A 15,114-nucleotide genomic window follows, 5' to 3' on the forward strand; every position below is an offset into this window, starting at 1 on the left:
CGTTTGGTTGTTGGCTTAAATTAATTTAGTAACTGTCATGTAAATGTACACACACATGTATACTGTCTACATGTTCATGTTGAACCTCCTACAGGGAAGGACGAAATTTTGATTTCAGAGGTGGGGGGGACACAAGTATTTTTAATAAAACTCCAATCTTTCAGTTCACTGTGTTTTCTAGTAGTTCTTCTAGTTTTCTATTGCTACTTTTAAGTTTAATGTTCCCTTTTTTGGTTTGACTGGTTGTAAAGCATGTAGCAAAACATTATCACCCAATTCTGTGTTTCACCTTGTTAGTCAACTTCACTCCAACCAAGGATGCATTACATGAACAGTGGGACAATTTGGGGTGCAACAATCATCAATTTTGATGATACGGTTATAGAGGAAATAATGTTTCACAATTATAATGAGTTTTGATGTATAAAAACACATTTGTATATATTGTATTTTCCCTTTTTTAATAATAACAATAATAATAATAATATATTTTATTTATCAGCACTTTCAATAAAACTAATACACTTTACAAGATTATTGAGAGCTTTGTAAATGATGAGGAGGATCTTGAAGTGGATATGCTGCTATACTGGAGCCAGTGAAGGTGTTGCAGGATGGCTGTAACACATTTCTGTGAGTAACTTACACTTTGACTTCTAAAGAAGTCTCTTATGTCCACTTTTCTTTTTTTAGACATCCTGGCTGCGCCTTATTACCAAACACACATACACACATACGCACATGGACACCGATTCAAACGTTAATGTAAATGAAACCTCTGATATTACAATCCTTCTAGTTGACGTGACCCAGGCAGAACAAACGCCCAATTTACAGTAGCAGGTTAACAAGGACTCCTGGCCACAAACTAGCAGACCGGTGTGACAGCAAGGTGGAGTGACAGCGGGGACGGCCAATCACACAAGAAACGGCAGAGCCAATTGAGGAGCTTGTGGACAGTCTAAACTAAGAGAAACAGGCTTCAGCTTGAGCTGCCGTTTTCCGCTTCGTGCTTGACGGGTCTCAGTTTACTATAGCGTAATATTGTTTTTGGACAGTAAAAAGTGCCCCGCCCCCCAAATTACGTCCGTGCCTACATGAGCTAATGAATGCAGACAATGACCAGTGCTGTTCAAGGGAACACTTTGGGCCAAATGTCTTTTTTCTAGTTTATTTGGTTTAAAGGAAAGGCCTGGTAGTATGAAGGAGAACACAAACCATAGTAGTGGAACCAACTGGCAAAAAATAAAACGTAGATACCAAAATCCACAAAAACAAAAAAACATAGAAACCAACTAATTAACGTTAAAAACAACACCATGAAATGTAAAAACTGAAGTGAAAGAAAAAGTCTGTATCATATATCCGTGACAAAATAACCAATGACCCCGCCCATAAAAGTCCCCAACTTACCACACTCAGACTGGACTTCACTCCAGTAAATAAGAAGTTAAATATTACAGTAAACAAGTGGTTAAACTCACTGGTGTTCATTATGTGGCTGATATATTTTATCCACATGATATGTTGACACTTTGCATTTTTATCCAGTTTGGTTGTTTTTGATTAGAGAAGACTACAGAGGAAACACTGATCGCCACGCACTGTTGGAGGTATCTAAGACATAACTGGAAAAACATGTTTCAGGTTCCAGTAAAAACAGAAACAAAACTATTTCAACAAGACATGATGAGTACACCTTCTGCTTTATCATACTGGTCTACCTTTGTTGGGAACATTTGTTGGAATACAGTTTGGCTTTTACCACATAAGTTTTGTTTAACCAATTAGGTCAAAGAGATCTCCTTCAGAACAATCCACAGATTTTACCCTGCTAATCTTTATACACAAAGACTGAAAAGAGACATCGATGTAAACTGTACATTTTGTGGAGAACTCAGGGAAACATGGTCTCACTTATTTTGGTCATGTGAGCACAAAATTTCTCTGGAGTAGACTGTCACATTATATTATTGACTGCGTATATTCTGGGTTTGTTTTATGTTGGAGAAATGTTTTAATTGGACTCATAAAACCTCTCCTCACAATTATATGTGATCAATTTGCTTGTTATTTTAACCAAATTTTATGTTTTTAAATTTTAATTTCAAATTAGCTGTTTTTACAGAACTAATAGAACTAACAGTGTATATCAAACTATACATGTCTTCTGGTGACGCAACTTTACTTCGTTATGCACTCGCAGCTGTTAGGATGTTCTTTGTTTCTGTGACTTCCAGTAAATCACACTCAATAATAGGCAAAAAATAAGTTCAGACATGTCAATCCATTTAATAACTTGCAAAACAAAAGCATAAAGGGGTAGAACAAAGAACTCAAAATCTCCTGCCAGCCTGCAGTCAAAAACAAAAGACTTCCTGTGCGCCACACCTGAATTATTTAGTGGGCACCTTAAATATCCTTCCACTATCCCCCACAGCACCACTCAGGTGGATCGTGAAAATGGCTCCTCCATCTTCAATATCTGACAACACTAACCTGAAAGTAATTTAAACCTAAGCTTTATTTAAGCTTTCCAACATTTTCATGTAGTTATTTACTTTGTTAACTTTTCTCTACTGCACTCTCTGTTGTTGTTTTGTATGTTCATATTATTCTTCATTGTTCTTCATGATACTGTCGTAAAAACAATCGTCTCATTGTTGTCTAGATGTTTTCTGATTGGACGTCATTTCCTGTTTCTACTCCGTTGTGTCCATGGACGAGTTTTAAACCGTGTTGGAAAGAATGGAGGACGAGATGGCATGAATAGAGGAGTATTGTGATAGAGGACATACATATAATGTCATTCATGATATGCTCAACCCATCATGACATTAACATGTCCCTCTGAACCCTGAAACCACGGTTGAAGAAGTTAGGACTGAAGAGATGGTCCAACTATGTCCTCAACAAATTAAACTAGAAGAGTCATAATATCAGAGCTGCACAGACCTGGACAAATGTTTGGCTACAGAACTATGTGGTCCAATCAGAAACAAGAAGTGTTGTTCCTACTCTTTCCATAATCTGAAATGTCAGTGTTTTGAAAAAAAAAAAAAAATGGCGCTGTGTTTTGACCTTCAGGGGCGTAGTTAGTACGGACAGCTCTGTCCTTCACTTGTGTTGTTGTCCTTTGGTTGACCACATAAACTGGCAGTATCAGGGCGGTCTAGTTAATTAGTAATCTCTGAATAGATGCTCTGCTTGAATCAGCCAATCAGAAAATAGTATTTCTCTTTGCCAGGTGAAATAGCAATCACACCTTCCACAAATACTGGCAAATGCACGTCATCACTTATTATTTATCTATTTATCTATTTATTATTTACAATAGCTGCTTATTGAAGTCGAGAAACTATGCAGGATATTTGCTTTATGGATCATTTTTACCTTAATTAAACAGCATTGGACAGTTATGGTTAGATGGAGCTATTTAAAAAGGCTTAAATTAATTTAGTTTCTGTTTTTAACTGCCATTTAAATGTACACACAAGTATACTGTCTACATGTTCAGGTTGAACCTCCTAGAAACACAGGAGCTAATGAATGCAGACAATGACCACTGATGTTCAAGGGAACACTTTTGACCAAATGTCAAAAAAACAAAAAACAAAATGTAGAAGGAATTTGACCTTTATTAGATTAATATACTAATACATTATTAGTATAAAAAAAGCCCTGGTAGTATGAAGGAAAAGACAAACCATAGTAGTAGAAAACAGAGAGACAGTGTTTAGAGTTTAAAAAGGTAATAAGTTGAATCCTATTTGATGAGTCATAACTAATACAGGTGTCTAACCATGAGGAACTTACCGTCAACGACCGACGTAGGAACCAACTGCCACAAAACAATGTAGAAACCAAAATCCAACAAAATCCAAACCAAAAAATGTATAAGCCAACTAATTAACGTTAAGAACAACACCATGAAAAGTAACAACTAAAGTGAAAGAGAAAGTGTCCCATTCCTCTTGTTATGTGACAGGCAGGGTCATTTGCATGTGTGTTTTCCCCTCCTGTTATCCTCTTCCCCTCCTCCTTCTCACTCCTCAGACTAGGCGTGTTCGACTTCATGCAGATCCGTGCAGATCTGACTTGACGTGATGCATGCTGGGTTGTTCATGCTCATAGACCTCGAATATGATTAGTCAAAACGAACTTGTTCAACCCAGCATGCATCACGTCAAGTCAGATCTGCACAGATCTGCATGAAGTCGAACATGCCTATTAACTCAACTCAATTAGGATACACCTGTGGATCAGACCTGGCCAATCACCCCAGGTTGAGGTATAAAAGGACAGTGCCTGCAGTGATGAGGACTGCTATTCTCTGCCTGCCTGCGTTGTTGGTTTTCTGTGCAATACTTCGTGTCATTAACTTTGTAATCAAACAATAGGTTTGTGGAGTGAGTAGGTGAGATTAGGTAAGTTTGGAGTACTCCATACATTTTTCTCATTTACGTAGTACTTCCTGGAATATACACACTAGGTTTTAGGGTTGGTGCCACTTTTGTATTTATTTTTTGTTAAGCTCCATTATTTTTTAGATAAGAGAGACAGGTTTTTGTTTGTATATTGTTTCAGTTGTAGCCTCAGTATAGGCCTAGTTTTGTTGTATGTTTTTATGATTATTTGGCACAACCACACCGTCTCACTCTCCCCCACAATTGTGTTTTTGTATTAGTGTTGCTTGATTAATAAAGCATTTTTCTTTTCTTCACCACACAAACTCTGTCATCATTTATTTTGATTGTTGTATTTATGTCTCCTTGCCTGTAAACCATTTTACCATCATAATTCTCTGAAGTCATATAATCCGTCAGCCGTCAGATAAAATTCCTGAACCAGTCAGGTTCAGGTTCCTGAATCATAAATCACAGTCAGAGGACTAACCATAAACACTCAGGGCCCGTCCACACGGAGGTGCTTTTTGGTCTAAACGCAGATGTTTTGCATCGTTTTGGCCAATTGTCCACACGAATCCTGTAAACGCATTGCCCTAAAACGCACTTTTCTGAAACTGGGTCCAGGGTGGAAAAATTCGCAAACGCACCTCTTGCGTTTTTTGTGTGGACGGCGAAAACGGAAAACGATGATGTCATTGCCACACCCCTTGAGCAGCCTTCCACCTCTTATATCCCGCAAGACGTCTCATAACAACATCAACAACAATGGCGGACTACATGCTCACGTTCCTGCTGGAGAAGATATTGAGCCTATGAGGGTTACCAGGGCAAAATATCATTTCTCCTTGAGTTTTGTTTCTTCTAAAGCCAATTTGTAAACAGCACTTAAGCTTTATGGGCATGCTCTGCCTCTTCCTCTCCGTTTTTGGTGAATTTCTGAAACTGAAACAGCATCACCTATAGGCCTGGAATATGAAGTAGCGTTTTCAGTCGTGTTGAAACGGATCTGTATGGACGCAGATATTCTTGGAACGATGCCAGGGACAATGGAGAGGGCAAAGATCGTTTTCGTACGTGTGGACGTGGCCTCAGACTGGACTTCACTCCAGTCAGTGAATCTAAATAAGAAGTTAAATATTACAGTAAACAAGTGGTTAAACTCACTGGTGTTCATCATGTGACTGATATATTTTATTCACATGATATGATGACACTTTGCGGTTTTATTCTGTTTGGTTGTTTTTGATTAGAAAGCTATTGAAAATACATTTTTATACTTTTTTTTCTTTTTTGCAGTTCTTGCTTTTTAAAAATATTATTATGCTAGTTATTTAGCGTATTAGTTATGGGGTGGGGGGGGGGGGGTTGAAGTGCTCAATTAGACAGCAGTCGAACATCACACTTTCAAAACACTTATTACCTATTTTCTCTGCCATTGCTTGCAATGCCTTTAACCAACGCTGACGTAAAACAAGTGTTCTCACAGATGAGCCTGGTCAAATCCATACTGATAGATACTCCACATAAAATACGGACTTAGAAGACAAGGCATATGCTGTACAGACTTTGCCCCAAGCCAAGAGATGTTCCAGTGCTTCAATAGTCGCATGTACTCTGTGAGTGGAGCATCAGAGAGCAGGGAGACGGATGCAGATGAAGACAGTGAAGATGGATTTTAATCAAGGTAAACACTGTTACTGTATCTTTTTTATATGATGGGATATGATGCTAAGAAGTTGTTTTTTGATAAATGATGATAATCGTCAAAGTACTGTAATATTTAATGGGATTTAGGCAATTCTGGTACTATGACTGAAGTATAATTTCACCTTATCCCTCATTAGAAAATTTTCTTTCTCTGCAGCACAAGCTCTGGCCTCTACACATGAAGAAAACAGCAGTGGAGGAATGAAGATAAACCTGAAGAATTCCCCAAATACATCAGACAAGACCATGTTCTACAGAGAGTGAAACTACCTACTCTGACTTTGACTGGCCCTCTTTGGGTCACCACACTCTCCTCTGTAAAACTAAAACATGTTGAATGTTTCAGGATATTTAAGATATTTTCAGATATTTCATAGGTTCAGTTCAGACAAATTGTTATGTTGTTAAATATGTTTAATGTGTACCTTGGTACCTGAAGCAACTTGAAAGATAAGGGTGGTGTTATTCTTCATATAGGCTATATGAGGCTAAAGTGTTATGAGTCTAAAGAAAAATGTTTCTTAAGAGTCAAATGGTTTTGACTGGAATGGTTTTTACACCAGTTTAGTTTATTTAAGTCTTTTCTAACTCACTCATCTGTCACTTTATTGCTGCTCACTAAGATTATCTGTAATTTCTCCTGTTTCAGGGTTGTAGTTATTTAAAAATTGGGATCTTCTGCAGTCCCTACAATAATAAATAAAGAATTTGTGAATTCAGGATGATATTTATTTGTGTGTGCAAACTTTAATTATCAGAGGTTTACTGTGTATATAATGTACTTGGTACATCAGTCTGTTTAATGTCTCATCCATTTTCTAATGTTAAATAACGTTAAAAGGTGGTTTAACTCCCTCTTGTAGTCGTTGTCCTGAAGCTCAGGGGGGAGAAAAATAAATAAACTGTGTACTGTGGGTACAGTTTTGCAAAACTGCGCACAGTTTACCAATCTGTCCACGTGGATGCAAATTGACAATCTGTACCCACAGTTTAAAATCCGTCCCCACGGATCGTAAAACCCTGCACACACTTTATTTATTTTTCTCTCCCCAGTGCTCTGCAGAAAAAGTCGCTTGTTTTGGGCTTGTTTTCAGAGGCCTGTTTGCTTATTTGTCTCGCAATATCTGGCAACACTGCTGAAAAAAATTTGTTCCAATATCTATGCATTCCCAGCTGTGTCTGTGCTTTTTTGGCTCTTTTGATCTTCCTGTTGGACTTGTAGTCAAGACCACCTAAACCGAGACCAAGACACTACCAAGACCAGAGAGTATCAAGACCAAGACAAGACCATGACCAAGACCAAGACAGACCAAGTCAAGACCAAGACTAGTTCAGCTCGAGACCAAAAAAAAAAAACGAATTTTTTTCCATTTTGCATTTTCCTCCTGTCAGCCAACTAACTCGTGTGTATTGTTAATAAGAAATGAAACCAATCTTAACAGAAAATACACTTCTACTCTATAAGGTCTGATGTTGTTCTCTACAGAATCTGTAGCCTAAACCATTCTGCTGTAGTGGTGCATGATAGGCTCATAGGGCCACACAGAAGAGGACTTAAGTCTTAACCATACATACCACATCCAACATTTAATAAAATAAAATATATAATAATAAAATAAGGCTGCATTGCATGTTGATCGTGTAGGCACAAGAGGGATTAAGCCTGTGTGTGTGTGTGTGTGTGTGTGTGTGTGTGTGTGTTCTCACGGTCATGGATTGACAGACTGTGTGCAGCGACACCGTACCGTATCTGAGACATTGCAAGACTGAGAGACCCGAGACCGTGACAAGACCGAGACCAAAGACTGTCGAGGCCGTGACAAGACCAAGACCACGAAAAAGTCTACTTCCTGTTAAGATAATCAAAATCTGACTCATCCATCAGAGCTTATTTTTCTTCCTTGTTCCTGACCAGAATGGGCTTATTGCAGAAACACATGACTGAATGTAATTTCCCTTTATTGTTCATTAAAGACTGCTTCCTGTTGCCTGCTGTCATGATCATGTGCTTTTCCGAACCCAAAACAACCCAAAGTTTGAACCACTCTAATGCTGATGGCACGTTTCTGACGTTTTTCAGATAGAACCAGGGCATCAGCTCGTCAGTCCTTGTCCATGTTTAATCCCCTGTCTCTCCCTTTATCTCAGCTCAGCTGATGTTTGCTTTGTCCTAAAGCAAATTTATTCTTGTGAGTTGCATTTGAAATCCAACTTACAAGAGCAGGCTTGTCGTTGAACAAGTTGTAGAACAGTAAATGCATGTTAGCCAACAGCTCCTTTCACACCCTCTGTTTAATGTTTTCACTTGAAAAAAAAAAAGAAAGCCACTTTTTATTGCATTTTACCTTTGTCACGTTTCCTTTTATAAGCAGAAACAATAACGCTGACAACCAACAAAGAAAGAACTCATGGAAGATGGGAGGCAGTCAAAAAAATAAAATAAAAATAAAATAAAAATTCATCATTTTTAAATGAAAAGGTAAACAACAAATGTAGGTTTGAAAAATGTGGGGGGAAGAGGGAACTGTGGGGAATGTACCAAACAAAATAAACAAAGTACATAAAAGCCCTAGTTTAACCTATCCGTGAGGAAAGAAAAAGAAAACAAAAAGCCTGACTATCTTATCTACAAAAGCGTCTAATAAAAATACATCAATAGCAGCAAGCAACCCATAACCTATTGCAGTAACGGTTTCTTTCTACGTGTGTGAATGTACAGGGTACCCCAGTCTTACCTCAGTTTAGTGATGTTACGAGATGTGCCGAGTCTTCGAAGCGTGTGTCGAGTAATGGAGGGGGCGTTTCTGCGAAGCGCATATCGAGGTTTGCTTCATTTAGGGGAGGAGCCGAAGATAATAGGCGCGTTCGACTTGATGCAGATCTGTCTGAGTCTGACTTGACGTGATGCATGCTGGGTTGTTCATGCTCATAGACCTCGAATATGATTGGTTAAAATGAACTTGTTCAACCCAGCATGCATCACGTCAAGTCAGATCTGCACAGATCTGCATGAAGTCGAACGGGCCTAATGACGTAGCCTGGATACCAGACTCTCTGACTTCGCAGAGAGTCTGGCCAGAGAACGTCTAATATGGGGAGAAGTTCCACTCTCACTGAACTTCCGGGTTCTGAACTGTTGCAGTTCCACTCTGGTTCCAAAAGAGGGCGCTCTCAGGACGAGTGCAGAATGAATGGCGGTCTATGGAGCAGTACCCCTCAAAATCCACTTTTCTCAGGATATAATTTTTTGTGCAGTAATTTGAATATTGAATTTGAAAGGAGATGCAAAGAAATTACACACTGCTGGGTGTTAGATTTTTTAGAGTCACTTATTTTGCTTTAAAAAGTATTTTAAAATGTCAATGACGTCATACACATCGTACGACCAGATACTGCTTTACGGCAATCCTTCAGTCACTGCTTTGGTGCTTTCGCGCTCTGCACTTTCTTTTCTCTCGAGGCATGGACAACACAGCTGACACGGGTAAATAATCGTGCTAGAAGAGTTTCTGTTTTGTTGTTTTAAAAGACCGGGCCGAAAAAAAAAAACTTGGGCGAAAAAGTCCGCCTTAACATTCTGGTCCCGCTTCGGATGCCACGATGCCGTCAAGCGGGATCTGGTCGTAATCAGTCCTTCACTGACCAATCAGCGTTCATTAGCACAATGCTAGCGTGTTATGGGCAACAACAACTCAACCTGTAAGAAAACGAAAGGACATAAGTTCTCGTTCATTCAATTTTTGACCTATAACCCATGTTGAACTTGCAAAACCTACAATCAAATCTGAGATTTCTCAACGACAATCGGGTGAAAGAGACACATTTAGCCGTTTAGCTCCATAGAGTCCCATTCATGTTGCACTCATGGCGATCGCCCCCAGTGGAAATCTGGTGGAACTGCAACCAAAATTCGTTACAATGGGACTTAATAGAGAGTGGGAAGGCTCTCCGTAGACGGGCTCTGGTCTGGCCTAGCTCCATTGGCAAACGTTTATTTCCTGGTGGGAGGGCACAGTTTGAGGTTTAAAATCATCGGAGTTCCTTTAACCAATCACTAACGTTTGGTAATGACGTATGTTATGCGCCGGAGCCTTCAGGCTCTGCTGCCTCGTACTTCCGCTTTCAAGAACGCAACAAGTTAACAAATCGCTACTCTACCATCCCCTATTGCAATTAAGGACGCGAAATTGGAATAAAAGTGCTGTAATGCCAGTAAGCATATCCACAACGGAGCGAATGGCTTCGAGTATATCCGTCTCCGTTCGTGTAAACATTTCAAACTCGGCGCGCAACTGAAACGTAATCGCTCTCAGACCCGCCCTCTGTTCGCTGATTGGTCCGCCAACCAGTTGGCCGGAGTAAACGTTAGCGGATCAAGCTATTCCAGACGGAGTACTGTAGGGAATGCAAATGAGCGGAAGTACGTAGGCAGGCGGAGCCAGGCTACTAATGACGTCCGAAGCCTCGCTGCCCGGCTGTACCACGTGACTGCTCCAGCAATATAAACCTCTCTGGGTCTTTGATAGAGAGTTGCGGTCAATTCAGAGTTTGGATAGAGTTTTGATAGTTTGGAGAGTTTAGAGAGAGAGAGATGGTTTGAAGATTTAAGAGAGTGAGGAGAGAGAGATAGGGTAAGAGGATGGAGCCAGCTAGTAAGAGACATATTCAGTGTCCTCTTCCTAGTTCCACAAGCACTTTCACTTTCCTCTGCCTGCTTAAGCCCATGCCATTTGCCTAAAGTGACAGAAAAGCATTACACAACCTGCCGTATCATATGATACTACCATTTTGGGAAAATTTACACACACAGAATACATTCAAAAAATATTTTATCATACACATGTGATAATTTAAGTAGAGAAATTATTTGGTCATACATTCTTTTTGTAATTCAAAGTCATTCCCAAGAGCCATTACAGACACAAAAATTCAATGCATCATACATTATGTGGTTGAGCTGCAGCCTGTGATTAAACACCTGGCCAGTAGGTGGGTTCGTGTGCACATGAAGCTTCGAGAGATGAACCCTTTCTCGAACCAATTGGCTCAAGTGGTTCAATGCCTCATGAGGCTTCATCTCACCATCACTACCTCAGTCCTACCTTCCCACCACAAACCTTTCTAAACAACAAAGCAAAGTCAGCGACAGCAAAAAAGAGAGAGAGGCTTTTAAAGGGTGTCCTCCATCTCTGATTGGCTGATTGGCTGGAGGATGAGCAAATCCACAGGTCTTCTGGAGCTCACATGTGGCAGCCAATCTTCCACTTCTCACCTGCAGGACAAAGGGAGGAGAGAAACACACGCACAAGTCTGTACACGTAACAAGCTTCTTCTCACTTTTGATCAGCAAGTCAGCTGTGAAACATTAACAACAAGTAGAAAGAACTGGGGAAGGCAGAACGTCAGAGAGTTGGAAGGGAGAAGAAAAGTCCTGGGACCGTTGTGTTCCAGCTGAACTCATGTGTGCACAGAAGGCTTCCTTTCCAGGTCATAATGCAAAAGGAGATTGTGTGCTAGTTTATCTTTGTATGATTAAACAGGAATAGTGAGAGGAGCAACTCCCTAAAGCCCTTCAGCCATGGCCTTTGTCTCTGCTTTGAATAGCAAGGTACGTTGAAGCGCTCCCCTAAAGAATACAATTGAAAGCCAACTAAGTCGCAGCTGGCAATGTAAATGCTGTTAGTGTCATGTCAAGATGGAACCTGTTCTCCTCATTAGAGAGAACTGAGTTCAGTTTTTTCAGTTTGCCTTTTGTTCAGAGTGAGCAGGGAGGTAACAGTCGCTGCAGTGAATAGTTTTTCTACGTATTTTAGTGATAAACATGCCTCATAAGCAAGCTATGACTGCAGAGATAAACAATCTCAGCTGACTAGGAAGGCAATCATGAGCTTGAAGACAGACCCACCCCGATAGCATATAACATATAACACCCAGCAATTTAGTTAGTGTTTACAAGCAGGATTGACTAAACAAACTTGGCTGATTTTCTGCTTGCAAATATGCAAATATGCAGTGCTGCAGTGTATCTACTTTAGTGAGAAAAGCATCCAATATTTTGTCTTCTGACAGCTTCTGAGGAATTATCCACTTCTTCCGATGATGTAGCTCCTTTTTTTACAAGCTATTTGGTAACTGTGTCTGTCTACGGTTTTGGTGCTGAGTAGGTAGGGTATTGTGGGATGTAGAGTTTATTTTCTGATAATGGTCACCTGCTGAGGCATAAATACTGTGTAATTTCTTACATGACTAGCTAGTTCCACTTTATATTGCTCCCTAAGTGCCTCACTCTGCTTCTTTCAAATCATCATTCAGGCGCATTTTTTGTTAATTGTGGCTGAATAACCGTCGCTCATGCTAACAGACAAAATAGCATCTCTTTAAACTAAAAGTCTCGCACATATACTGTGAGACTTTTAGGCCTGGAAAACATGAGTTTGTAGCAGTTTTTATGAAGCCTAGGAGGCTAAAGACAATGTAGGCTACAATGAAAGAACATGAGACTTTTTAAAGTGACAGCACTTGTTCGTTGCCAGTGTTATGTCAATGCACCTGTGTGAATGAAAAGAAAAACTGAAGTGAAAGAAAAAGACTGTCGTATTTCACTGAGGACACGTATACACTGACCATAAAACTCATTTACCAGAAGGTCAAAGGTTCACTTCTTCTTCTTCCTGAATCAGAGGACTAATCACAAACACTCAGAGTGGACTTCACTTGTCAAATAGGGGGTTGCAGGGAATGGAGTGTGGACCCAGATGCAGGACTCAAAGGAGGCAGGAGTAGGCGAAAAAAAGGTTCTTTTAATTAACAAAAAGACAAAACCAAGAAGAGCTGCTCAGGTTGCAGGAAATCCAATAATCAAAAACACTCTCAAAACTATGACATGAACTTGGCATGAAACACTTAACAAGAATCACATGGCATGACAAACAAGCAGTGAACAAGCAGTATGACGCGACAGGGACAAAGGGGAAGGCAGGGCTATATATACACACACGTGGAGCAGGGGTGACAAGACACAGGTGAAGCAAATCGAGACAAGACAAGGTGAAACCAATGATCTAATCAAGGGAACAAAAAAGGCATGAAGACAAACAGGAAATCGAGAACTTAGCAAAATAAAACAGGAAACAGAACAGAAAAAACTAAACACTAACCATGACTTTGAAAACCAAGAACTTGACAAAATACAATAAACAGAAACATCATTCATTCATTCATTCATTCATCTTCTATACCCGTTTAGTCCTGTTAAGGGTCACGGGGGTCTGCTGGAGCCTATCCCAGCTGTCATCGGGCGAGAGGCAGGGGTACACCCTGGACAGGTCGCCAGTCCATCGCAGGGCCACATACAGAGACAGACAACCATTCACACTCACACTCACACCTTCGGACAATTTAGAATCACCAGTTAACCTAACCAGCATGTCTTTGGATGGTGGGAGGAAGCCGGAGTACCCGGAGAGAACCCACGCAGACACAGGGAGAACATGCAAACTCCACACAGAAAGGCCAGCCGGCCCATGGATTCGAACCGGTGACCTTCTTGCTGTGAGGGATCAGTGCTAACCACCTTGCCACTGTGCCGCCCATAAACAGAAACACAAGAAACTAAACCATGATGGAAACCATGACAGAAACAAAAGACATGACGGACAACATGGAAAACCAGAACTTAACAAAATAAAATTAGGAAACAGAAAACCTAAACACTAAACCATGACTATGAAAAAATACCAAGACTTAACAAAATACAATAAACAGAAAACCCAAGAAACTAAACCCGTGACTGTGAAAAGACATGACGGAAAGACATGACGGGACTAAACAGAAACCAGGACAGAAACTAAACCATGACGAAAGACATGACGAAAGACCAAGAACGGAAAGACGTGACGGAAAACCAAGAACGGAGGACATGACAGAAACTAAGACATGATGAAAGACATGACGAAGGACAGGACATGACGAAGGACATGATAAAAAACTAAAACCATGACTGAAAACGTGACATCACTCCAGTTAGTGAATCTAAATAAGAGTTAAATATTACAGGAAACAAGGCAATAAAAGGCAATAAACAGGTATACGCAATGGATTTTATTTTTTTATTATTCTTGTGTACTTTGTATATTTAATCATCATGGTAACACAAGTGGTTTCCTGACTGTACAGTTATGACTGACATCGACCTCAAGGTATTTTGTTACGGTGAAGTATCTTCAGATATTATTAAATGTATTTATAACTAAGGTTTAAGTCTCTACACTGGTGTAAAATCACAGAGGCAGTGTCCTATATGGAACTGAATTAAATTAATGCTTTATTGTCATTATACATCAGTAAAACAAAATAGTATGCTACATCTGAACAGTACAAAGATAAAAAAGACAAACAAACATAGAGATACCCATTCACACAGCGACCAGTATCCACTCATACAAACATGAGATGAGAACAATCATTTATTCATTCATTGACCATTGGTTCTTGGACTGATAACTGCACTGGTTGTAGTGTACCTTTTTTTTAATGAAATTTTTAAAAAATGACATAGACAACGAAAGACAGGAAATCTTCAGATATCAAGACACCACTAGAGTGTAGGTTTTACTTTAGATAAGATTGATTAAAATGTTTTAGTGGTGTTCAAGCTACAACTGACCTAGTCAGTAATTCTACTTCCTTAAAGTAACAAACAGCAAAGTCTGAGCAAAGTTCACCTTGTCTTAACCTAGACATTTATTACACTATTGGTGCTCTTTACTACCATCTAGTGGTCAGAAATCACCATGTACAACTTTAATGAGCAAACTGTCACAAAGATCAGTTTCCTTAAACTTTGTTCTCATTTAAAACTAGAAAACCAACCTTTTTCCTTGATGTATTGTCCTGGATGACAGACTGTGTGTTTCCGTGCTGCTGCACAGAAACACATTTAATGATGTTCCTTTTGAACGTTATGGTGGTTTTGTTATAGATCGATTACACATTAAAA

This window comes from Chelon labrosus (assembly GCF_963514085.1).
Source record: "Chelon labrosus genome assembly, chromosome: 10".
Taxonomy (NCBI): Eukaryota; Metazoa; Chordata; class Actinopteri; order Mugiliformes; family Mugilidae; genus Chelon; species Chelon labrosus.